The sequence below is a fragment of the Gossypium hirsutum genome, chromosome A08 (assembly GCF_007990345.1).
Source record: "Gossypium hirsutum isolate 1008001.06 chromosome A08, Gossypium_hirsutum_v2.1, whole genome shotgun sequence".
Classification (NCBI taxonomy): domain Eukaryota; kingdom Viridiplantae; phylum Streptophyta; class Magnoliopsida; order Malvales; family Malvaceae; genus Gossypium; species Gossypium hirsutum.
Genome location: NC_053431.1, coordinates 106,119,369 through 106,137,160, shown reverse-complemented (window position 1 = coordinate 106,137,160; position 17,792 = coordinate 106,119,369).

Genomic DNA, 17,792 nt, shown 5'->3' with positions numbered 1-17,792 from the left:
GGGTAAATGTGTAATTTCAAAAATTGAAGGGCACAAATTGTGAAGTGAATTAGTATTGAATTAGGTGCTAATGAATGGAAAAATTTATGTTATAGATTGGGAATTCGAAGAAAAACGCAGAAAAGAGAAAATTTCAAACTAGTCCTTGAATTTTACAACTTCTACAAATTGGCCCAGGTAAGTTCATATGGTTGAACTTGTAGGATTATTTGTTAATTTAGAAATGTCATAATGACTTGTTTCATATGTATGCTATGGAATTTTGATTAATGCACTAATATAAAATCAAAGCAAAGTTCAAATTAAGGGATACGCAGGATTGAGTACGTACGTTCAATCAGTGATCAGTGACGAATTGACGGATAAGACCATGATTAAATTATTGCAAAGTGTGAAATGTAATACCATAGTAGAGTTATGGCATAATGTGAAAGACCATAACTAAGTTATGGCACAGTGAAAGTGAACGTAAGACCATGATTAAATCATGGCAGTTATATAAGTGTGTGCAAGTGCAAGTCCATAGCTAAGTTATGGCAAAGTGATAAAGTGTGCAACCATGGCAAGGCCATGATAGAAAGTGTGCTAGAACTAAGTGAAATGTGGCATCAAGTGAGCAACGTACTCAAATTCGTAAGACATTCTCTAATTTGACGAAAAATGGTAAGTGACATGTGAACGAAAGTGATAAAAATTAAATAGTTATTAATATTGAGCTCAATTATGTGATGTGTATTGACTGTGATTGTGATTGGCAAGAAATGATAGTAAATTATGTAGTTTATGATTTAATGTAGAATGTTTGGTAAGGTTTGTCTTTACAACATATGAACTTACTAAGCTTACATAAGCTTACTCTTGTGTGTTTAATGTTCTCTGTAGATTGACATGAGATTGGTGGGTCGGATCAATACATCAGATTACACTATCCAGATTACGCCGGTAGGTTTTATTATGCATCTTAAGGTTTATATGGCATGTATAGGGTTTAATTGAATGGAAGGAAGGTGTTATAAACTTAGTTATCAACATTTTGCACTAAAACAATTTTGGACAGCAGCAGTAGTTCGAATTTGAAAATTCACCAAAAATTGTGGAAATCAAAATAGAGGTTTAATAAAATATGAAATTAAATACTATTGAGTCTCTTTTACATAGAAGAAACTGTGTAAGTGTGACATCCCTAATTTGACCCTAGTCGAGATGTGGTTTTGGGACCACAAAATCGAGTTATAAAATTTATTAAATATTAAAATTCATATCTACTATGTGTGATAGTGCATGTGTGAAATTTTGATGCTTAAATTTTGTTAGTTGAATGTGAATTTTAGTCAAAGGGCTTATGTGAGAAACAAAAAAAAAAGTGATGAATTAATTTGAAGACTAATTAGTGCATGATTCTCAAAATGGGGACTTGCATGTCAAATTCCCCATTTTGAGAAGTAGTGGCCGGCCATAATGATTAGGGTGCATAGAAAATGAATTTAAGTAAGTATATTAATATTATATGGCCTTAATTTATAAAGAAAAGGATAAATAAAATATTTTGGGGTGAAAAAAAAACAAAGTTTGGTTCATTCTTCTTCTTCATTGCCGTGGTAAAGAAAGAATAAGGAAGTGAAGCTCAAATAATCGGCCATATGCATAGATCTAATTCTAAAGGTATGTAATGTGATTTTTGTCAAATTGATTATGAAATTTGGTTGTTAATGACATGTGGTAGATAACCCATGATTTTAATTCTAGATTAAGTGATCATAGGGCATTCGACTATTTAAGAGAAATGTGGAAATTTTGTTTTAAAGCTCGTAATTCATGTTTAATTGCTAAATGGAGTTTTGAATTGGTAGAATTGAGTTTTAATTTTAAGAAATAAGTGATGTTTGTAAGGATTTTCAAAGTTCATGTAAAGCTTACCTTCGGTCATATTAAGGAATGGTAAATTGGTTGTAATATTATATATATTTTGATAGTATATTAGATGGTTTGAGATTTGAGCTAGTTACATGTGCTATTATGAAGATTTATGGATGTTTTAGAATCGGCCTAAGTGTTTTAGTCATTAATATATATATTGCCGAATGTATGCTTAAGGAATTGGTTAAGTACATTGTTGTTAAATGCTTGTTGTTTTTGTATAATTGTTGCCTAGCTACTAAATGAACTTAGGGTATTATGGATAAGTTTAAGAGTGGCATAATTGAAATGAAGTTTGCTTGTGCCGAATGTGATTTTAGTGCATGAATTAGGAGTTTAATTTCATTCGGTAACTCATACCAAATTGGGAGATAGTATTAAACATTAGTATTATTTGTTAAATAATTGAAGTGAGCTTTGAATGGTTGTTTTGCTTATAATGGCCGAATGTGAACTTAAGTTTTGAATTACAATTGAAGCTTGTTAGTTAGTTGATGATGTCCTTTGATAGCCCTTTTGATATTCGGCCATTGTTAAGGAATTTTGAATTGGTTATAAATTTCTATGTTTTAATTAGCAAATTGAATTATTGAAGGTTGAGCTAATTATATATGTATACGTTTTATATGCACATTAATTTCTTAGTCTATGTTATTCGGCTATAATTGTCATGGTAGAATTTTTTAATTTGTAAATTTGTTAATCATTAGCTCAAGAGCATCAAGGACAAAAGTCGGAAAAAGGGAAGGCAAAACTAAGCGAATAGCCGTAGAATTATAGTCGTCGACAACTCTTAAGGTAAGTTTCTAGCATATAAGTTTAGTTATAATGAAGAATGATATGGAATACGGGTAAAGATGGGACTATGAATTGGTGTAATTACCTATAGTAAAATGATAAGGAATAAGTTACTTCTATGAGCCTTAGCCGATTGGTTATTAGAAAAGTGATATTTAAATTATGATTTGTATGTGATAATAAGAAGTACTTATATATGATGATATGTTTTAAACTCAAATGGTAAGTTCTTAAGTGTTTGGACTTGGAAATTTAAGAGCAAATTGTAATAATCTGCTTAGGACAGCAGCAGTAGCATGATTTTTGAAAATCACCATAAATTGTTGGAGTGGAATTAGAGACTGAATAAAATATGTAATCAAAGCTCAATGAGTCTAGTTTCTTATAAAATAAACAGTGTAAGCAAAGGAATTTCCTATAAAGAGATATTTAAAGTTGTGTGTGACAGTGTCGGAATGAATCTGAAATCCCCTATTCTGTTTTTAGAAAATCATTATAAATAGTACAAAAATTTTTATAAGATAAAATTTATATTCTTAGACTCCTTAATGAGTCTAGTTTCAAATGAAATAAACAATAACATATTTTGAAATCTGTACAATGAGAAATTTGATTCGTAGTGAAGAGTGGTCAGTATAGTCAAACAGTGAAATAGGGGAAACTTTAAGAAAATTCTGGTTTTGATTGGCCAAACCAAAAATCCTGAAAATTTTATGGATAGAAGATATATGAGTCTATAAAATTTACGGTACTTCATTTGGAGTTTCGTAGCTCCAGTTACAAATAATTTAATGATTGTTGCTCAAGAAAATAGCTTGTAGTGAATCTGTGATTTTGTTGTAAACATTGATGAAACTAATTGAGTTGCTTATAAGCTATTGCTGAATTGATGTATAAGATAAATATATAGGTGGTGAGGCCAAAATGGCTAAAATTTAAATGTGTGCAAGTTATCCGAATGGCTATTTTATAAACGTAAGCAATGTATATGTAATATGTGTTGATAGTTTTATAAATTGAAGGTGTAGTGACTTATATGTTGTTTAGCCGAATGGTTGTCATGAGAAGAATGTAAGTCATGTGTGTATTTTCTTATTTAGTTGGAAGATTATTGAAAGGGATATATACATATATAAATATGTATTAAAGTCGAATGATATTATGACATGAAGTTAAGGTACATGCTATATGCTTATATTCGAATGAGGTTAATGAATTACAATGGTGATAGTTTGTGTGAAATGTGGTAACATGTGATTAAATATACATGGAATTTGGAAAGTATCCGGGTTAAGACTCGCTGACTACGTGATGTGGCCTAATGGCTCTTGTGAAATGAGACTAGCTATATTGAGATACGAATAAGTTCGAATGAAGTGATACCTTATTAATGTGTTTCCGTGTTGGAAAGATCGAAGGTATGTGAATTGATGTGTATACAACTTTGTGAATTAACTATGATGATATATCCGGGCTTAAAGTCCCGCAGGCTTGGTACTGGTAACTGGATTCGGATTTTTTTTTAAACCTAGCAGACTATGGCTAAGTGCCTTGAATTATTTCAAACCGAAGACCATTTGTATATCTTTAAGATAAGGATTTAATTAGTTTCATAAAAATTTACTAATTTGAGTTGTATTCGGCAGGATGTGCAAATACAAGGTATGGACTGCGTTTGGTCATTTATGTATATGTGATAAGGAATATGTTTGGTCCTTTATATATGTATACAAAACTTTAATACTTGTCATGATTTGATTATTTGAAATATTAATGTGAATATGAACTAAAGAACTAAGCTCCTAAATACATATATACATTTATGTATGTGCACGAAATGAGTGCATATGATTAATTGGTTAGAGGTATTGAAAGATTGAATTGGTAATTGGTAACTATGGAAACGGTAAGTGTACAAAGGTTAAGTATATGGTAAGTGATACTTACTTGCTATGTGAACTCGATTTCGTTTGTATTACAAATGTACTTGGGGAATCACTTATGGGATGGTTATAAGTTATATTCAACGAGTATTGACTCTATCAAATTGTTTATGTAAGATGAAAACATGAATATGTGCTTCCAAATATGGAAACTGAATGTGATTATAGTGTTATGTTTTAGTTCGACTGATTAAACTAAAAGTAGCATTGATGTTTATAAATGCGAAGGGGTATATACTCTTAAATTGGGATGAAATAGATGAATTACATGTGCATACATAGGGTTTAATCTATTTGACCGAATGGTGATATATCTTGACATTTCAAAACGTGATTTGTGTAAGGCCTAATCTTAAGCGACTTAGTAATAAATCAACAATTACGGATGTTCAGCACATTAAGTTGGCCAGGTATGTATTATGTACTTGTGTAGGCTTATTAAGCCCACCGAGACTTCACTTGGATTTTGTGGAAGTTATAAATGTATTTAATCCAGCAAAGTTAATTGTTTTACTTAAGACTTACTAAGCCTTGAAAGCTTACTCTGTTGTTACGTTTCTTTGTTTTATAGATTATCAAATTTGGCCTTTGCTTGGGGATCGTCAACAACTCGCCACACTATCACTATCCACTGTTTGGTACTGCTATGTTTTGGATTATTTTATGGCATGTATAGAATAGACTAGTAGCGGAATAATATTCTGGTTAATGTATATAAGCCATGCGAAAATGGCATCTTTTGAATGTGCACTTATAGAAGTTTAATTTTATCCCTGGCTGTATTTAGCATTTATCTAAATGAATGATCTTTATTTCAAGAAAAAGTTTAAAATTTTACTGTTCTGACATGAGTTACAAGTCTGGTAATACCCCTTTCCTATTCCGACAACGGTTACGGGATAGGGGCGTTACAGTAAGCAAAAAAATTTCATTTTATGAGATATTTGAATTTTTGTGAGACAAGGTCAGAATGATTTCGGTTTCCCTTGTTCTGAATTTGGAAAATCATTAAAAATTGTATAAAAATACTTGGAGGTTTAAATTTATATGTTTAAATTCTTAATGAGTATATTTTCAAGAGAAATAGATGGGGATATCATCCAAATCCCGTACTAAGAGATAATTAATTTTTAGTAAAGAAAGGTCGAAGTTGTCAAACAGCAGAACATGGGTAAATTTAAAGATTTTACTGTACTCATTGGCTAAACCATAAATTCTGAAAATTTTATGTAGAAAGATATTTGTGTCTAGTTTCAAAAACATTAAGCAGATCTTAATTTAGAATTTTGTAGCTCAATATATAGATAATTTAGTGACTATGACTCAAGTGGACAGCTTTGATATGTACATAAGTAAATAGTGGAATTATATGTAATTATTCTGTAAACTCCAGTAACATCCTGTAACCATGTTCCGGTGACGGATGTGAGTTAGGGGTGTTACAAATATAATATTTTAAACATAAATAACTAAAATATAACATAAACTAAACAAAATGACTATTTTATAATTTACCCATTTTTAATTGTTATATTTTCATCATCGTTATCAATTTATAATAATTTAATCTCTATGTTATAGTTATTTGTTAGAGGTGTAATGAAAATATCATGGGGCAGAAAATATATAGCTGCTTATGTGTCTTTTACGCCATTATATTTATTTATTATTTTTAATATTTTTTTTATTTTCCCTCGTTTCTTTTTCTTTTCTTTTTCTTGCTTCTTTACTTCTTTGACTTAAAGTTCTAAAAAGCTCTCAAATTTTTAAAAAATAATAATTAAGCTTTATTTTTTTCTTTTTTTTATCCAGTTGGGTATTTAAAATTTTAAAATGTATCAATAAGGTCCTTAAACTTAAAAAAAAACAATTAAACCCATTTTTTTTACACTCGATTGGGTACTTAAACTTTCAAAATGCATCAAAAAGGCTTTTAACTTTTTCAAAAAAAGCAATTAAGCCACTACTTTTTCACTCAATTGGGTATTTAAACTAACAAAATGCATAAAAAAAGGTCATTTGGTCGTTAACTTTAATAGTTGACTATTAAATTTAACTACCCCTAATTTTTTTCAGTTAAAGGTATCCTGTGTCATGTGACAAAAAAAATTATAAAAAATAAAAGTTATAAAAACTATTAAATTTTAATAAAAATATAAAATATTTAAATTTTATTAAAAAAGTAGAAAAAAATATAGAAATCGTAAAAAAATATAAAAAATTGTAAAATCTTATAAAAATCATAAAAAAATAAAACGTATTAAAAAGACTTTTTAACCATTAACTTTAAACGTTGACCGTTAAAGTTAACGACCCCTATTTTTTTTCAGTTAAAGTCATCACGTGCCGCAACACAGCATGATATGTGGCGAAAAATGATAAAAAAATAAAAACCAATAAAAGTTATAAAAAATTATAAAATACTTCTTTTGGTACAATACTTTTTATAAATTTATTACAAATTTTATATTTCTTTACATTTTTTTTATAATTTCTTACGACTTTATAAAATTTTATATTTTTTTTCTATATTTCTGTATATTTTATAATTTTTTACAATTTTTTATAAAATTTATAAAAAATTTATATTTTTATGGTTTTTATGATTTTTCTAATTTTTTACGATTTTTATATTTTTATTAAAATTTAATAATTTTTATAAAATTTATTGATTTTTATTTTTTAACATTTTTTTGTCACATGTCATGCCGTGGTTGTGACATATGGTGGCTTTAATTGAAAAAAATCCAGGACAGTTAACTTTAACCGTCAATTGTTAAAGTTAACGGTTAAAGGGTCTTTTTTGTAATTTGACAGTTTAAGTATCCAATTAAGTGTAAAAAAAAGTAGGGATTTAATTATTTTTTTGAAAAAGTTTGAGAACCTTTTTTATGCATTTTGAAAGTTCAAATACATAATTGAGTGCAAAAAAAATGCCTTTATTACTTTTTTTGAAAAAAATTTGGGGGCCTTTTTTATGCATTTTAAAAGTTCAAGTACTCAATTGAGTGTAAAAAAACAAAGACTTAATTGCTTTTTTTAAAAAACTTTGAGAGTTTTTTACACCCTTCTTCTATTAATTCCCTTTCACAAACCCTAGTGTCACGGGTCGCAGTTCAAAGCCCGTGACCATCGCACCAAATACATCCAATAGAGGTCTATTATGTAGATGGGGATCATTTGGCCTACAAGAACTGGCCCGATTCGGTAACCTATTGGAGAAGCTTATCAAATTGAAGCCTGGTTGGCCCGATAATGAAGACATGGCAACTTAGGTTATTTTGGTAACTAATCTTAGAAGATTGATAGAATTATATCTTGTAAAGATTAGACTAGATTTGATATGGCATATTTTGTAAATCCCATAATTTAAGGGATATAGTTAATCTCACCCGTCGATGTAAATGTATCTTGATCATCGGTTTTTGGGGAGCTCAACTGTAAATAGAGAGCCTCCCCTTCATTTGTACTCACTCCATTCATTATTTCATTATTATTTATGAATAAGAGAATATTGAAAGTATTTACTCAAACACCTTGTGTGCGTTCTTTCTGTTGTTCTTTTGTTGCTTTTTTTGGCATAAATCACTTGAGTAAAACCTGACTTAAGCAAGTTTGGACGAACGGGTCGCCTATAACGCCCTGGATTTTGGGGCTTAGTAGTTTTGGGTTTTGAGTACAAGGACTGTGAGAAGGTTACACTTAAGTGATTAGTTGTGCAATTTAGTGTCAACATGGGCTTGCTAATCTGGTGGTTAAGTGAGTGTCAGTGAACTTTGAGGTTATGGGTTTGAGTCTTCGGGTGTTTATTTTTTTTATTTTTAGTAAGGTAATTTATTTTTCTTTGTTTTAAGTTAATGTTTTTAATAACTTTATTTTTATTGATTAGTTTTAATTAAATTTTCAATTCGGCTTTTTTGGACCGAATGCTAACCCATTAGTTTCGAGTTTTTAGTTGATGGAAGTGATGGGAATTCATCACTTTCTATTATATGTTGATAGAGTAAAAATTAGGGATGATTCCGGTGGCTTAGATGGCGGTTTTGGGCTATTTTGAGAGTGGTTTTATGACTTCCCTGAAGACTACACGGGTGTGTGCCGAGGCACACGACCGTGTAGATTTGAGAATTAGGGTTAAATTTGGTGCCACACGGCCATGTGGCTGATTTAGGGATTTTTTCGTTTCTCACACGGCTGTGTCCTTTGGTCCACACCGGCGTGTGAGTTTGGGGATTAGGGTTTCAAATATTTGGGGTCACACGGCTTGGCCACATGATCGTGTGACTGATTTGGGGATTAGGGATTCCACACGGACGTGTGTTTCAGAACACGCGGTAGTGTTTGATGGGCACACAGGTGTGTGAGACCCTCACACGACCATGTCTTCCTTGCACCTTATTTTAGTGATTTTGGGCAGTGAGTTACACGACCTGTCCACATGGCTATGTTCCTGCACCACACGGGCGTGTGCCGCTATCACACGACCGTGTGCTACCCTTCATACGAATTTTGGACCCCCACAAGGCCTGGATTGCTCCACACGGCCGGAGCACACGAACATGTGGCCCTATCTCGCTAAATATTGTTGTTAAGTCAAAGTTACTGGTAATTGCTGTTCTGTATGATCTAACCCTTGGTTAAGCTCTAATGAAGGTATTTACAACTCTGATCTAAGTTTGAATAATGTGCTATTTGTGATTGGGTATGTGACATGTTTGATTCTAAACCCGATTAATTGGGTGAGTGTTTGTGCAACTAGTTTTGTCTGATTGGTTGGATGTGAATGTCTACTTCTGATTAATTATCTAAGATTGGTATTCTGGTTGTGTACATCTGACTGCATACCTACATACATATGCATAAACTATTTTGGGCGGGATTGTGAAGAGAAGGAGTTTGATCTAAATTGGCAGCTGCTCTGCTAGTTATTCTGATAGCCCCTAATACCCAAAGGGTCGTGGGCGGTCCCAATACCCTGAGGGTCATGGACATTACTGATAATGATATAGCAAATTACTGCATTGCACTGCACCACATGTACGTTAGCTACGCTACGTACCACTATCCGGTCTGACAGTTATACTACACGCTTGTACCGCAGTTTACCGTATTACACAGTACAACTTATACGCTAGCTTTACTGCGTAATATATCTGATTTGGCAGTTCATACTACATGTCTGTACTGCGGACTTCCGCATGGCACTGTACAGCTTAGGGATAGCCCCTAATACCAAGAGGGTCGTGGGCAGTCCCATTTCCCTAAGAGTCGAGGACAATGCTGATGTCTTTCATTGCCAGGTAACCCGAGATGACATCATATGGAGTGTAGGGTTGGATGGATGGGTTGATTATATACCCACATGAAGTGGTCGATTGGATGAGCTTACAGCTCTATTGAGTTGTAATAGGGGACGAAGAGGTGTGTTGGCTAGATGGGCGGGTTTTCTTTAGCTCAACTGCACTCATATGCCTTTTATTGACTGTTTGAGAATACGACTGACAATTATACTGTTTGACCGATAAACGTTTCTGACACTATGTACTCTGGTTGTGAATTTCTGACTGAACTGTTATAACGACTGTGTGATTGAATGTGTTCTAATAAGTGCTAAATATTATTATCCGCCAGTACGACAGTTTAGAACGTACCAATTGTGTATAGTTTTGTAAGTATGTTCCGCTTCTAAATTGCTTCCAGGTTTTCTATACCTATTTTTGTAGTTACGTAGTTGATCTCACACTGAGCTCGAGTAGCTCACCCCTCTTCTTTTTTCCCTTTTAGGTACATTTCAGATTCTGGACGCTGGACCGGTACGCGGAGGTTTTAGACAGTGTTCGAGGAAACGAGCTATAAGTTTTATTTCAGTTTTTAAATCGCTATTCAGTTTTAGTTGAACTATAAATTTTTATAATATCGTGGTGCAATTTTTGTTTTAAGTTTTCATTCGTACATTTTATACTGTTAAACTTACTGATAGAATTTAAATGATTAAATGTTTTAGACTTGTTTCGGGATAAATGATTTCGGAAATAAAATTTTAAACACCTTGATTGTAACATTTTCTCACGATCACTTCGGTGATCAATATAACATTTTCGGATTTGGTTGAACTTTTAGACCGAGTTTGGGTGTTATATCGCCTAAGGCTGCACGGATCGCGAGACAAAAGATCTAACCCTGTGGTAAGTTGTATCTGAGCTATTGGTTCCAAGGCACCGTTGAGATGTCAAAAAAAGAGTTCGAACAAAGGTGGGCCAGAAAGTCTTTGAGGGAGATGCTATCGGCTGTTGAAGAACGCGAGGGTAAACTTGAGGAGTCTATGGAGGACGAGAAAGAGTCAGACAATGCGCTTGGGGGAAGCATAGATGACTTGAGGGAAAAGTCCAAGGACTTTGTGACTATGTGTCTCACTTCCAATAGGGATAGCATGCAAGAGTTGCTAGATTCCCAAAGGAAGAAGCTGATAGAGAGGAACAATGCTCTCTAGGCCATGGTGATGGCTTTGAAGGAGGAAAAAATAGCCACGACGATGGCTTTGAGCACAACAATAGAGGAGCTCGAGGGAGAGCTAGCCTTGTGTTGAGCAGCTGTGGGGAAAGGAGTCTCAAGTGCAGTACTCAGTAACGAGGATGTCCCAAAGCCGAAAGAGTTTGTGGTGATAAGGTCTACATGCGATGTGGACAATTTCTTGTAGAGGATAGAAAACTACTTTCGTACCAGAGGCATCGTGGATGATGTGGTTAAGGTAAACACTACTTCAATGTTTCTTAGTAATATTGTGCTTTTATGGTAGCGAGGCAAAACCACTGATAAAAAGGCAATGTGAGATTGGGACATGGCAAGAGTTCCAATGTGAGTTTAAATGACAGTTTTACTCAGAATTTTTCGAGGAAGAAGCTCGGGAAAAGTTGCAAAGGTTAAGGCAACGGGGCACAGTGGAGGAGTATGTTTGAGAGTTCAAGAAACTCATGCTCCAAGTTTCAGATGTGAGCGCGAAAGAAGCATTGCTTGCTTTTCAAAATAGATTGAAGCCATGGGTCAGACAGGAGGTGAAACAAAGAGGTGTCCAAAAGCTGTTGGAAGCCATGATGGTAGTAGAGTCCATAGTCAAGCTTAGTCTAGGGAAAGACAAGTTTGGGTCTTCCATGTAACAACCGTTTTCAGTAAAATCGAAACAGTGATTTTGAGACCATAAATTTGATACCGTAAAATTTATTTTTAATATTATTTTAGTATACAATATTATAATATGATAATAAAAAAATTTCGTTAAGAAATTTTATCGTTTTTATGCCCAATTTGTGAAAAATGACTAAATCGCATAAAGTGCTAAAGTTGTGTTCAATTAACTAAATTTATTAAATAGCTATAGAACTTTAAAGTGAAGGTCCTTATATACTAATTAGACCATTACAAGTGATAGTAGATGAGCATGGCTTGGTAATTTTGTTATTTTTAAAGTTAGGTAAGGTTAAAATGGTAAATAGGAAATAAATGGATAAATTAAGTAAAACAAAATATCAACCCATTTGTTTCATCTTCTCCACTGAAAAACACAAGGAAAATAGGGGTTTTGAAGCTTAAAATTTCAACCACTTAATTCCCTTGCATGTAAGTGATCCTTTATCCCGTTTTTGCTGATTTTATGTTTTTAGGATCGTTGTAACTTAATCTAGCTAAAGAGAGGATTAAATTGCAATATGGTTAAAATTTTAGGGTTTTTCCATGTGAGCATGTTAGTTTTTTTTTTAAGTTTAATGGAAGAAAATGAATTTTTGTTGTTAGTTAAACAACTTTTGTTAAGTGATTTTTAATGAAATTGTCAATTAGGAATTAAACTGAGAAATGCGTAAATTGTGTGGTAAATGTGTGAAATATTTGGGCTGCTATATGCATGTATAGAAATCAGCTAGGCTTGGGTATGGATGAAATTGCATGAATTTCATTTTACGAGCCTAGGGACTAAATTGTAAAGAAGTTAAAAGTATAGGTTTAAAATGGTAATTTTTCCATAACATGAATTTTGGATTAAATTGAATGGATTGAGAATTAAATTAGTTAATTTTGATTATTTAGATCAAGAAAAGCCACTTTCGAAATTAGATCGAGGCAAATATAAAGTAGTGGATTGATCAATCGATTTTCTTCGTACTAATTTGAGGTAAGTTCGTAGGTTAATAAGCATTAAATTATATGTGTTGTAAATACTTTGTCATTATAATTATAATGATTTGACTCATGGAAATACTCGATGAAGATTTGACGACTTATGGATTGGATCTCAATTGAACCTTAGGAATAGATGGGATAAAAATGACATGTCATTAGGGGTTACCATGTTTCGGGTACTGGTCTTGTATGTCCTACTGATGGCTAAGTTTCCGGTATGTGTTGCAGTTACTTGCCAGCTTGTGTAAGCAGCACAGTATAGCTATGTATTGACTGATAGCTTGTATGAGTAGACCTAGTGATGGCTCGAGAGTGAGCATTTATATGAGATATGAGATAGAAATGGTTTTGACCATGTATTGGCACTAAGTGTACGAGATACCTGAGTATTCGATAGTATTCCAAATGGTTCAATGGGTACAGTGATGATATAGGGTTATACGAGATTGATACGAACTAGTATAGGTATTCATGTGAAATACGAGAAGTGATTTATATTTGATATATAAATACATGGCTATCATGATTGTAATTGTATGATAGGATTTGTACTAAGTTAAGTTGCATCTATGCTTTAAAATTTTGTTTACCTAAATTGTGGTTGATTTGGTAAGTTGTATTTATTAGTTATACGAACTTACTAAGCTTAAGTTGCTTACTCTTTTTTAATTTTCGTGTTTTATGATTCGGAAGCTTGTTTAGTTTGGAAGTTGTCGGAGATCGCGTCACACTATCAAACTCTTATTTAGGTAACTTGGACTTTATATTTTGATATAAATGGCGTGTATAAGTATTTTGGCTAATGTGGCCTATATGTCTTGTTGTGTTTTGGCCATTTGAATTAGCTTGTAAAGAGGTCATGTATTTTCATAGGTATATATGTATAAATGGCCTTATGATATGTGATGTATATTTGCTATATGAATGCCTTACTTGTGAAATAGGGTGTTGTCACTAAATGGTTGGAATTTGATGTGTATGAATGCCAAGTTTTAGTCTCACTGTCTCATATATGAAATTGACCATTTAGGTGGACTTTAGAAATATATTTGGTATGTTTAAAAGTGGTCAAATGGATGTGCTTTTGGATATCATATTGTATGTGTGGATAGTACATGTTAAAAACTTGATATTGGTTGGTTTTGAGTGTCTATTTATGCCATGGTTAGGTGTAAATTGATGTGTATAGGTTGGTACCAAGATGGGTGAGGAATATGACTTGAAAAATGGTCTATTTTTGTCCACACGGGCGTGTGTCTCAGTCATGTGTGACATATGGTCAGGTGACATGGCCTTGTGTCCTCTGATACTTCTATAGGAATCAAGTCAGTAGCTTCACATGGCTTAGCACACGGGCGTGTGACTTGGACGTGTGGCACAAGTTAGTATACCCTCCAGATTTTACATGACCTAACACAAAGCCAAGTACACGGTCGTGTGGTTGGCCGTGTGACCTAAGTCATTAAGTTACACGGGGTTAGACACAGGCTGGGACACGGTTGTGTGTCCCCATTTTGAATGCCCACATGGCCTAGCCACACGGGCATGTGCCCCTTGCACATTGAAAAAATTTCAATGTTTTTCTAAAAATTTCTAGAGTACTCAGTTAAGTCCCAAACCATTTTTAATGTCTATTTGGGGCCTCGAGGGCTCGTATCAGGGACTGTATGAATGTATTTGAATGGTTCTTGATTTGATTGATAATTGATAATGAAATGTATAATTGTTTAAGTTATAAGTTCGGTGATGCTCCGTAACCTTGTTCTGACATCGGATACGAGTTAAGAGTGTTACATTCCAAGTCTGATAAAAGGGGTGTATATGAAAAGGATCATAAGGAAGATGTTGTTGATGGCAATGGCAACAGCGACAATAGTGGTAATAGGAAACCACGAGTTGGGAAGAATAAACCCGACAGGAAAAGGGACAAGTTAAAATGCTTTCTCTGTGATGGTCCACACATGTTGAAGAAATGTCTAAAGAAATCCTCGCTTAAGGAGAAGTCGGTGGGTAAGGCCTTAGGACTTGGTTCGAGCATAAGACGTGTCGAAGCCAATGAGGCCAAAAGCGAGAAGAAACCAGTGGAGTGCTTTTTGTGTCATAGTTTGCACAAGTTGCAGAAGTGTCCGAAGAAGTCTATCATCAAAGAGGACGATGGAGCAAATAAGGAGCCCAAGAAGCTTGGTTCTAGTAAGTGAAAAGTCGAAGCCAAGAAGGCAAAGATGAGCAAAAAGAAGCGAGTAAAGTGCTTCTTGTGCCGTGGTCGCATGAGTTGTGGAACTGCCCAAAGTAGGCCGTAGTCGATTGAAAGGCAATGTCTGAGCTTGGTGAGTCATCGGATGGGCTTCCACCCAAGGAAGAGGTGAGTTTGTCATCGAACTTAGATGAAAAAGTTGCGATGAAAATAGTGAAGCTGGGACTAATGAGGCTCAATTTGAGTGAAGCGTCAGAGTTGGCTGAGTCATCGACAAGGCTTTCCATCTATTGGAGAGGTGGGTGATGCATCGGTCTTCAAGGGAAAACAAGTGATGCAAGTGGGACAGTTGACCGGAGTAAATGCAACGAGTAGGACGGTTCGAGTTAAGAAGCGATGTAAGCCAAGACAAAAGTCCCGAAGAAAGGAAAAAGCTAAGACGTCGAGACGAGATCGAGGCGAGTCAAGTCAATGCCATTCGGAGTTGCAACGAGGGCATTGCGAGAATGGATGGGGGAGAATGTCATGTGCTGCAGTTCAAAGCCCGTGACCATCATACCAAATGCATCCGATGGAGGCCTATCGTGTATATGGGGTTCATTTGGCCAGCAAAAAATGGCCTGATTGGATAACCTGTTGGAGAATCCTGTCAGATTGAAGTCTGGTTGGCCCGCTAATGAAGATATGACAACTTAGGCTATTTTGGTAACTAATCTTAGAAGATTGATAGAATCGTATCTTGTAAAGATTAGACTGGATTTAATATGGCATATCTTGTAAATCCTATGATTTAAGGGATATAGTTAATCTCGTCTGTTGATGTAAATGTTTCTTGACCGTCGGTTTTGGGGAGCTCAACTATAAATAGAGAGCCTCCTCCTCATTTGTACTCACTCTATTCATTGTTTCATTATTCTTTGTGAATAAGAGAATATTGAGAGCATTTACTCAAACACCTTATATTCGTTCTTTCTGTTGTTCTTTTATTGCTTCTTTTGGCATAAATCATTTTCGCTATACAAGTTGGTGCCTTGGAGGACTTCTAATGGAATCATTACTTGAGTAAAGGTTGACTTAGGCGAGTTTGGACGAACAGATCGCCTAAGACCGTACGGATCACGAGATGAAAGATCTAGCCACTTGAAACTTTCAACCAATGAAACTTTCAACCAAAGCCACTGCAGTCTTTTCCCTTCCTACTTCCCTAGTTAGCTTCGTTTGTACGTAAACCAAAACGATAGTGTAGCAGCCCAAATCTGCCCGGGCCTTAAAACCAAAAACAAAAAATAAATGAATAAATGAACATTTATTTATTTTAAAAGTACGTTCAAAAGTCCAAACCCAATAACCCTTACAAACAGACCCACTACCCAAACCAATCTACTACAGACCCAAGTCACTCGGGCCTAAAAGGCCCAAGGACTTAAAACACCAGCAGGAAACCCTAGAGTTTCCTTGGAACCTCAGCACCGCAGGAGTAGTTCCAGAAGCTTCGCCACGTCAGAGTCGTTCCAACTGGGCTATCAATAGCCTTGTCCCTTCACGTCACCCCAGCTAGCCCTCATCAATGCTAGTCAGATCGATGGTCACCTCGCACGAGGTCCTATCAAAGCACTGACCAGAGGCTTTGGGCACTCCGAACGTCACCGCTGTTTGCCTCACAACGAGCTAGTGGTTTAAACATCACCACCATCTGTGCGCCGTGATCTCAGGCCTCACCATTGACCTTTACGCTTCCATCGGTGCCGAGATCTTCGCAGCAGAGGCTGTTCTGTGGTCACCAGGCAAGATTCGCATCCATAATGCGATCTTCGCCGGATTTTTGGTACCTGCAAGATAGAAAAAGGAAACCAACAGACACGGAAAAGAAAAACGGAGCAGAAAAGGAAACCAAACAGACAAAAATGGCAAGAAATAGCAGCAAATAAACTGAAACAAAGAAGGAAAGAAATCTTTTAATTTCTTTCCTAAACATGCATAGTCTAAAGGCTATAAAGCATTTCTTCAGATTTGTAATTAGGGTTTTTTTATACATACGAAATATATACAAAAGAGAACAAATATACGAATATTCAGAGAAGTTCAAGCAGTTTCTTTAAAAAGGTGATTTAAATTTATACTCTGTTATTTATTTTTCAACAAGTATACGAATCGTTTTTGCAAAAAAACTGTTGATATTTAAAAGGAAGAAGAGGTTACCTGTGTTTCGCTTGAAAGGACGAGGGTTTTTAACCCTCACACCACCGTGGGAAGTGGCGCGTGTGGCGCGTAGGCATGTGCTGCTCAGTGGCCGGAGGCCGAAGCTGAGGACTCCTCTCTTCTCCCTTTCAGAGAATTTCAAAACTTTTTTTTTAAAACCCATTGTAAAATGAATTTTGGGTTAGATTTTGACATATATAGCATTACAAAAACGGCGTCGTTTTGCTTAATTCAATAAACACTAAAACGACACCGTTTAAGTAGAGGATCCACGTGTTGACTCGTGACCTGGGGAAGGATCCGCGTGTTTTTGGTAAATGGGCAAATTGCCCAATTGATCCCTCCGTTTTTCAGAAATTTTTAATTTCATTTTTATTTTTATTTTAAATTGGCCCTAAATTTTTACGTGTATGCCAATTTAGTCCCAACATCCATTAAAATCTATTCTGAGGAATGACGTCGTTTTCTGGGATAATGGCTAATTGCCCAATGAGTCCCTCTGGTTTAACGCGCCTTTTAATTTGGCCCAAAAATTTCATTTATTCGTAATTAACCCTAAATTTTTAAAT